The following is a 7,843-nucleotide window of genomic DNA, read 5'->3' on the forward strand; positions in this document are numbered from 1 at the left end:
TTCTGAATCTAGCATCATACAATTTATGCGTATACAGAATCTAGCATCATACAATTTATGCGTATACAGACGGGGGACAGATTAAAGGAAAAGCCTGGACAAATGAGTGGTCTCTTCTAGAACGACAGTGTCTTCATTCACAGGGCACGAGGGCTCACTGAATGGTTTAATGAGTAACGACAATGTAAATCTCATGCTATGACCTTCACAGTCACCAGGTCTCAGCCCAGCTGAACACCTTCGGCAGATTTTGGAGCAATGTGTTAAACAGCATAATTTTAGTAATTTGTCACCTATCTGTATAGTAAAGTTAAACAGTTTTTGTTTGCCGTAATGGCTTCTCTTGTCCATCCTGGTGAAGCAATACTGTTCTATAATGCAGTTCCAGTGTAAAAAATCAAATCTACAGTCCTGTAGAGGGTAATGTACAACTTAACATGAGGTTTAGCGGTCAGAGTTCCAAAGTTATAGTGTTTGTAGAGCCAAACTTTGCGTGTGTGTGTGTTTTGTCAGCCTTTTCTTGTCGAGCTGGAGTAGAGGGAAAAGCAAGCACGAATTTCATAGTAAAAGACTGTAACTGTAGAAATGATCTGCTCCAACCATTCAAGCCTCAGCTTAACTTCAGTCTAACTTTTGAATTCACCTGTGAAATTTGTCCCCCATCGCTAACATTGAAACCACATTAGGAGGGAGTGTATTTAGTGCTGTTTCAATCTTCTTATGTACAGGTGGGTATGTGAGACTCAGAAATGTGAACCTAATGTTAACTTAATCTAATAGCAAATGTATGAATTTTGCAGCTATTACAAACAGCGAAACGTGTTTGAACGTTGCCACACAGACAAATAATGGTCTTAAAATTTAATGGTAGCATTTACAATTGTTGACAGCTAACTATAACTAACAACTTCTCTAGCTCTGACAGTATTTTTGATGAATAGTTTGTTGTTTTTATTTACGTACAGGAACGTAGTATGTGCAACTGCACAAACAGTACATGCTTCATAGATGTGCTGTATGTAGGCGCTGTGGCACCGCGCAGAAGTTTTTCCATGGTAAACCAACGTCATCGTTAACATCATCAGCTTAAATCTAATCAAAACTTGACAGTAACAGTATATTTGCTGGCCTGCTGCTGAGCCGTGATGCAGTTTTCCTATGACAAAAATAACTCTGCTTGCCACTTGTCAGCAATAATACACAAACATGGCTTGTTAATGCAACATGATACTTATTTTGTACAGCGGCCTTTGTGTTAAACTCTAAACTCACTGTAACACAATGTAAAGAATCTATATTTCCATTCTGAAGAACTGATTATACAGCAGCCTACAAATAATACAAAAAAATAACCATTGCAGTGTACCAACGACAAAGGTGAAGTAGTGAGCAGGAGAGGCAAAAGAAAGCCAACACTTCTGTCTTCATGTACTGTTTTACATCTATGAGGTTTCAAAGAAGTTTGAATGAAGTTCCCCTCATGATGTAAGAGTCAAAATGTTTTCAGACATTGAGCAGAATGTCACTCGTTTCTGATTCTCGACCTCTTTTCCACTGACATTTTGCTTATTTCTGAAAGTCACAGACACTAAAACATTCAGCATGAACTCGGTGCCTTCCTATCTTCACAGGGCCTCAGACATCCTCTAGTCTTCGTAACTTGCCTCACACAAATAAACTCAAACTGGTTTTAAGACAGAAAGTCAGACACAGAAAACAGAGATCGCATGCTGAGGGAAACCCTCTGTAGGAGAGAATGGAGGATGGGGAAACAAGAGCGATATATGAAATAAGTGAATCACCCTCCATTCTTGCTTGTGGCCCACACTTTTTGGCTTTTTCTCTTTCTGTAATGACACAGTGTGGTACATAAACCCTCGTTAGGTGTGTGACTAATGAGGGAGTCCTCACTTTCAGGTGTTTTCCATCAAAATCACAGTTCGAGAACAGTTATGTATCCACTGACAAGAAAACAGAGTAATATTTGGACCTGTTCTTTGCAATAATTTGTGTCCAGATGTTCTGAGGAGATTATCAGTTTACACTGGAAGTAAACGTTTCTGTGTGGCAGCCGTAACCTGAAGGTTTTGTTCTAAGGAGCAAACAAAAGGCTTGTTTCATTTTGAGCTCAGAGAGAACAGAAGCAGGTGCGAACCCTTCATGAAGGCAGCACAGAGGCAGGCAGAGAAACCTCAGAGAAACACATGAGACGTGTCTAAGATGTTTGTTTTGTCCTTGTTGTGGTTTGTGTATCTAAACCACCTCGGCAGGGTGCTTCTGCAGTTCCTGTCTTCATTGATCCCTGTTCAGTAGCTGTCATTAGTTAGCATGGGATGAACTCCTTAGACAGATCACCTCATCAAAAATAATTTGTATTTCATAGAAAAAGAATACTCAACCTAACCCTAAACCTTTACATGTTCAGTGAATCTGTACTTTCGGTCCTCTCTACAACGCTGACCCACTGAAGACTGCACTTACTTACAAGATTAAGCTCACGCCAACTGTGGCAGCTATCTTAAGTTTCATTTGTATATTCCTTTACCTTTTCAGAAACTGTCAAGTCTTGGGATTAGTTTGAAATGTACAAATGTTCTTCTTGGTATTTAAGTCCTATAATAAATGCCACATCCGCACAATGTATAGTTGGTGTTGTAAGTGTAACAGTCCCTGCAATAAGGAGCACAATGAGCTGTTAGAGACCAACTCAGACAACAGAGCGAACAAACAGAGAGCCACAAATATCATATTGCTGTTGTGCTGAGTGCATTAGAGACTCAGCAGGTTAGGAGCGGAGATAAGTACAAGCAGATGTTTGGCTCCCGCACAGGTGTACATTTACTCCACAAGCAATAAAACTATTAGTATTTGATGAGGAGTGTAATCTGAACTGTACACAAAGTGACGGACAGTTCTGTTTCTTTATATCAGCAAAACACTTGAAATAAAACTGAAACACTGATTTTGCAACATACAAAACCGTATGTTCCTAGACTTATTTAAATACAACTGGACGGTGCTGCGCTACAAAAGCAAAACATCAGATGTAATGATTTTGGCAAATTTATGGGTCAGGTTTCATTAAAAGCTCCAACACCAGAGACAGTTTAGCACAGAACTATGTTTAGGTTGTGTCTCTATTTAATGACAATTGCTGGTTATCTCAGCTTGAAACATGCTGGATTTTCTAGTTACGGCTTCATTTGATAAATAGAAATTTCTCAGAAAACAAGAATTAGTCCCATCTCTTCCTATTTGGTGGGTCTTTCACTAACAAAGTCGTACAGGACAAAGTTGTTCAAACCGACCGACCTTTAATTTGAATTCTAGTTGTTTGTTTTTTTTTCAACCAAAGAGTTAAACGCGACATGTTAAATTACAAGGAACTGTATCTAAAATGATGGACATTAAGTTGGATGACGCCAAATAACAGTACATTTAACTTATTGCCAGTGTAGCTTTAATGGCACGCTGTAACAAGCAGATACAAATTATGTCTGTTAGGTTTTAAGTGATGGGGAAGAAAGAAATTATGTAACTTTAAATGAGTATTTCAGAGATATATTTTGTCAGTCTGTATGTTTTGTTTGTTTTTTGTTTTATTTAGCGTTTAGACACCTGTTAAAAAAAATCTTCTATTTTGGACAATGTATCACAAATAGTTTTTGTGGACTTCGACAACCTCAATTTATCTTGTTGTGTGCTATAAATCTGGTGTGTGCCGGTCCCAGTGTTCAGCAGCATTTGCTTGCTTCTTATATGTCATTTAACATGTAAGAAACAAAAAAAATTGTTATTAACATAAACAAAAACTATTTTCCTTAAAGAAACAAAGTCCAGGTTGACAAAAGGTCAGAATGTAAAGCTGTACACGGAGACGGGTCATAGAGATGTGAGAGGGCGATCGAGAGAAGATGAACTGTATCGATGGTTGTAACTTTAAGATTCAAAGTCTGATACATTTATTTCTCCATATATTAAACTCACAATATCCCTTCTGTCTGCACAGCCGTCCCTGCGAGACAATTCCATCACAGCAACTTGTTTTTGCCTTATTGCATTAGGCACTGAGTATGGGCGCCTCTTTTGGAAATAAGCTGCGTCTGTGAAGATTGGTTCATCAGCACATGACTTGAATTCTGATACATTAATTATGTATATAAATCAGTACAATTTTATGACCAGGGGAAAATCACCTGAGCGGTTATAATAAATTAGGCCGTAAGCCACCCCTGTGCTATTTAACACGTGCTAAAGACAGATAATGACTCTGGTGAGACCCTTCTCAAATTTGGCGACTTACATTATGAGGCAGCAGCTCAGATAACAGTTTTAGCCAATTAAGATGAATTGTTTATTTCTTCTTCTACTGGGCAGTTTACAAAGTAAAGAACAGAGATCACTAAAGTATTTTAATTTACTAATTAACATATGGCAGGGTTTGTTCTTGTTTCTAACCTAATATTATAATACAGTGTATAAAGTTTTGTCATCGAGCGATTAACTCAAACTGTTTTAAGATATTAAAGAAATGTTTATTGAGGAGCTCTCGGCCTCTTCCTTTTTAGCAACCAATCAAAGATCATTATTCTGATTTTGGGTTTGATCACCAACTGTGTGTTTGTTTTCCAGACCAATCGGTGGCAAGGGAGGTGCAACCACACTTAAAAAGCAGGTTCATTTGATAAATATTCAACATTTCCTCCCCACTCTGGATCGGTGAACACAGAGGGACGCTGCAGAACTGAACACCTGTTGTAAGTATACTATCTTTTATTTATTTTTGTATGTTGGCGAAACACATTTACTTCAAAATATAAAATGTTTATCGCTGTATACACCATAATTCAGTGTCAAATTATTTTTCATACCTGTTACTAATTTTGAAATCTAGACCTGTCAGAGCTCAGCAAGTCCAGTAGGGCTGAAATGTCTGAGTCTTATATGTTCATCTGATCACACACTAGACAAGACTCAAACTCACATATCAATCCTTTGATTAAAACTAAAAGAAACACAAAAAACATAAAAATCATCAACAACAAGCATCATAAAAATGGATTTTTATAAAAAAATGTTATACATTATAAAATTTCCTCTTGCTTTTTTTGTTCTTGTTTTATGTTTTGTAGAAATTCATTGTTAAATATTAGTCAAATAGTTGAGCAGCAGACCGGACCAGCTACATTTACAGATTATAAATGTAAACATCATCACATTATATCACATCGTTATAGTCTTAAAATAAATAATGCATTATTAATGCATCTATTTTGCATGGAACTTTAAATACAATATGACAATTTGAACAAAAAATGGCGAGACACCTTAACTTAATTTGTGTCCTACTGATTTTTCGGTTGTAGACATACACACAACAAACATGCTGCCAAGACAAGTGGTTTATTTCAATTTGGTTTTCTTAAAAACAGTATAGGCGTTACGGGAGTTTTGACTCCCGCTCAAACAACTGAATCAGTGTGTAATTTACTGAGGAGTAAAATTAAAAAAGCAGGGCTGTGTCCGATTCACGCCATGTGTGGCAGAAGACAAGATTTTGTAAATTGAAAACAATATACACTTCAGTGAAAATTTCACTGTAATCCTGCCAGACCTGTGTTTTCCTTTTACTACTCACTCTCCTCCCCTCCTTCATCTCTCTGTTGTGTGTGACCCTCCCCCTCCATCTCTGCTTGTTGTTCAACTTCCATCCTGACTACAGATACAATTGTCTGCTGAGCACAGCTCCACAGGTCCGATGACTTTGAACATGTGTTTATCATCAATAACCTCCACTTTTTTCTTTCTTAGAAACTCTGATCTCAGTTGTAATAAATAATGCAGCATTATATATTTTTATTACAACCCATCTGACAGGCTGAAATATATCATATTTGTGTGTTTACAGTGCCTTCTCTTATATAGATACATTTGAAACATAAAACATAAAACATAAATAAACCATTTGCTTTGAGACTTTTCTCCTTGACACACATCACATCAGATTTTAAAGTTTAATGGTGTAAAACCAAAGCTGTTTAGTTTTGTTGTCCTGCACTTCTCAGTGGGGTATTGTGAAGCCCCAGAAAAACACGGAACATTTTAAAGTCGAGAGCAGAATTATGTGTTGTGATTAATGTTGAAATTTAAAAAAAAAACCCTGCCATATTCATACATTTGAAATATTAATCCTGATACTTTTATGTATGCATTTTCATGAGACACTATAAATCACTTGTCAGCAGATTTTGCCTCTAATGCTGAGACAGAGACATTTACTGACAACTTTTTGACGGTATTTTTCAGAGGTTTTATGCATTTATTGGACAGCTGACATTGGTGAAATGCAACAAAGGTGCCCGCAAGTGAATACAGATGAGGAACACTGCGTTCACGGGTGCCCCAGCTTTAATATATTTATATCATAATAGTATTGTCAGTCGTATGTCAAACCCTTGGACAAGCTTTAATGCAGTGGTGGAAAAGAGCTCACATCCTTTACCTTACATAAAAGTTGAAATACCACAGCATATAAATACTTTGTCCTACACTGAGAAGATAAATTAAGCAAAAGTCCAAGAGTACTAGCATCGAAATATACTTGTAGCAAAAGTAGAAGTACTCATGCAGAATGACACGTTTCACATGAATGTACAGTATACAGTATTATATAACTGGATTATAAGTGTTGATACATTATTGTGTGCATCAGTTCAATGTTGCAGCTAATGTTAACTATCTTATATACTTACAATTTGAAGTACATACTGGGTAGTGTGTGAATTTCCCACCAGGGATCAATGAAGTATTATGATTATACTGTATTTTGTTTGATTAATCTGATTCTGAAAAGTAACTAAAGTTATTTAATAAATGTAATTGAGTAAACGGTACAGTATTCACCTCTGAAATGTAGCGGAGGAGTTCAGAAATGTGGAGTTCAAATATGAAGTAGCAGAGAATGTAAACACTGAAGCAAAGTACAAATAACTCAAAACTGTACTTTAGTAATTTTAGTAAGAGCAATACACATGCTCCTTACTTATTGAGCCTCATAATCTTTTTATACAATATAATGCATTTAATGGAATTTTTGCAAAACACATCATTAATGTTAACAACCAGAGTCCTGCATAAATTACACACACTGTAAAACTTTATTTCATCTTTTTGGCAAATACTTCTTTGGTCTTGATCACTTGCGCCCAGCTATGGTCTACAGCGCCACTCAAACTCCGAAGACCAGATCTTACCTTATCTATAAGTGTAACAATCTCCTGGTTTTATACAGAATGTATGAATATAATGTGACCTACAGTCAATTAATATTTTTTATGGGATTTTCATTGTACAAAATGCTTAAAATTTGAGGTTTAATTAAAATATTGGTATATCACCTTTATGGCTTCATTTAAAGGGTTGAGCCACTGTAAAAGCAGCAACCCAAGTCTTTGAAGAGATTTTTTAAATGCACAATCATGACAGACTATATACACTGTAAAGAAAAAAGGAGTGGGGGAGAGATAAGGGAGTGAAACAGGGAGAGACAAAGAGAAGCAGCTACCTTAAACCACAGTCTAGGTGTGCTGCTGCTGTGGTCTCTGTTTTTTCTCTTTTTAAGCGTGGAGAGATCCGTCTTTCGTGGAACAGGGGAGGAAGAGAGGGGGTGTGAGCGGCGTAGGGGTAGTAGAGGTGGGGAGGACTGGCATAAGAATCAGCACCTTAAGTAAATCAAGGCCCACCACAACTCAGCATACGCTCTGTGTCTCTTCCCTCCAACATTTGTCTGTTTTCATCCAAAGCCCACCACAGGCCGCCTACTCTTAACTTTCTGAACTTTTCT

General features: G+C 37.0%; 1 protein-coding gene across 1 annotated transcript in view; it reads left to right on the plus strand.

The window, feature by feature from the left end:
* Positions 1–4,645: 4,645 nt before the first annotated feature.
* The window catches only part of cd4-1 (CD4-1 molecule), a 7,616-nt gene continuing 4,418 nt past the window's right edge, over positions 4,646–7,843 (plus strand). The window contains exon 1 of the mRNA XM_020610873.1: positions 4,646–4,757. The gene's annotated coding sequence lies outside the window, so the exon portion shown is untranslated. The remainder of the gene's footprint in view (positions 4,758–7,843) is intronic.

The sequence above is a fragment of the Monopterus albus genome, unplaced genomic scaffold, assembly GCF_001952655.1.
Source record: "Monopterus albus unplaced genomic scaffold, M_albus_1.0 scaffold107.1, whole genome shotgun sequence".
In the NCBI taxonomy this organism is placed as follows: domain Eukaryota; kingdom Metazoa; phylum Chordata; class Actinopteri; order Synbranchiformes; family Synbranchidae; genus Monopterus; species Monopterus albus.